Source organism: Spinacia oleracea, chromosome 1 (genome assembly GCF_020520425.1).
Source record: "Spinacia oleracea cultivar Varoflay chromosome 1, BTI_SOV_V1, whole genome shotgun sequence".
NCBI lineage: Eukaryota > Viridiplantae > Streptophyta > Magnoliopsida > Caryophyllales > Amaranthaceae > Spinacia > Spinacia oleracea.
Window position 1 is genome coordinate 127,764,438 of NC_079487.1, and position 1,676 is coordinate 127,766,113.

The 1,676-nt window shown below is 32.8% G+C and overlaps 1 long non-coding RNA gene across 1 annotated transcript; it reads right to left on the reverse strand.

Moving 5' to 3' along the window:
• Positions 1-321: 321 nt before the first annotated feature.
• Positions 322-1,468, reverse strand: LOC110782842 (uncharacterized). Its single transcript, XR_002531986.2, has 2 exons — positions 883-1,468; positions 322-562 (listed from the first exon to the last, which is right to left on the reverse strand). It is a non-coding gene; the product is annotated as an uncharacterized lncRNA (long non-coding RNA).
• Positions 1,469-1,676: the final 208 nt, after the last annotated feature.

Consider the following 1,676-nt stretch of genomic DNA (forward strand, 5'->3'; position numbering starts at 1 on the left):
GTTGAGGTAGCGGTTGGGTAGCTTTTGTCAAACGTTAAAATTAGTAGCGTTTAAAGTAGCGGGTAGCGTTTGACAAATTTATAATAAAGTTTTAAATAATATTCTTGCTTTTAATTTTGTTTTATAATATCAACCGCTACTTTTACCGAACACTCATATTAGTTACCCGCTACTTTGACAGCTAACCGTTACCCGCTACTATTCACCGCTACTCGCTACTTTAACCGCTACCCGCTACTCAACCGCTACCCGCTACCGCTAATTTTGCCGAACAGGGCCTATCTATGAAATATTGATATTATACAATACCAAAATAAAAAATATTCAAATATGAATATTTTATTGCTCCCATGAAATAATTTGTTTACAATTTTATCTTATACAATACTCGTAGTAGAATACAAAATATGAACAATTGTTCCTATAAAATAAGTGATAGTTGATTCACAATAATAAGAAAGTTGTGAAATCATGAACTCCGATTGAAAAATAGAAAATTAATCTGCTTGACATCTTCGGCATTGTCTTTGGATTTTGACAGACCTGCAATGACATCAAAGATCTGGAAAGAAAAGGAAAAATGTCAGTGCAATATATAATAAAAAAAAAACATTAATAACTTGAAAAATCAAATACGAAGTATATACAATTAATAACCCCCGCATAGATCTAATAAAAAAACTAAAAGAAATGGAAACTTAACTAGATCTAAAATCATTAAGAATAGCAAAAGTCCAAAACAAGTCGTAAGATTCATAATCAATCACAATGAATTGAGCTCCCAATTCATTTTAAAAAAGTACATACTTGCAAATAGATAACAAAAAATTTCGTAATCCCTAGGTTATTTGTAGAATGAATACTATGAAAAAGAATACTAACCTCAAATTAATGAAAGTTGCGGGACACACGACATTGACCGAAGTTTGGGAGGCGGTGGTTAAAGGCGGTGCACTGGAGTTGGTGGTAAACGGAGGAGATCGGTGAAAGGTTCGGTGGGAAAGGCGGTGCTAAGTTTTTGCTGGAGTTTACTTTTGAGAGATTATGTGAATGATTCGTATTTTTGGGTTTTAGATCTCAAGATGGATATGCAAGTATGGAACCCCCTATGCGGCTATAACAATACAAGTACGGATAATTAATTACCTTAAAAAAGTATAAGTAATTAATTAGGTTTTTCTTTTTATAAAATATTTTCTAAAAGCTAGAATACACAAAGGTTATCACAAACCGCAAATTGGATGGTACAGGCGTGTGCACGTAGCTCTAGGTGCACCGGGATCAAAACGACCAACATTAAACATAAAACGCGCGTTTTTATTAAATTCCCAGAAAAAAGAACAATGCCCTTGAACAAAAGAACAATTCCCCTAAACAAAAGAACATTAAAGGCTCTGTTCTTTTCAGCTATGTTTATCGCGTTTTTATTTGATTCGTTGTTATTTTTGCGATATATATTTTTCTGGGTTTTATAGTTTAAATTCAAACTATGAAGAGGAGAGAGAAAGTGTGAACTAGGTTTTCTTAAATGGGTTTTAGAGAGAGAAAGTAATGAAAATCCCCAAAAATTCGTTGATTTTTCTGCTTCAACATCAAATTAAGTTGATTTTTCTTCTTCAAACCTGAATTCTGCAGCTGGTAATCTGATTTTGGGAGGTAATTTTTCAATTTTGTAA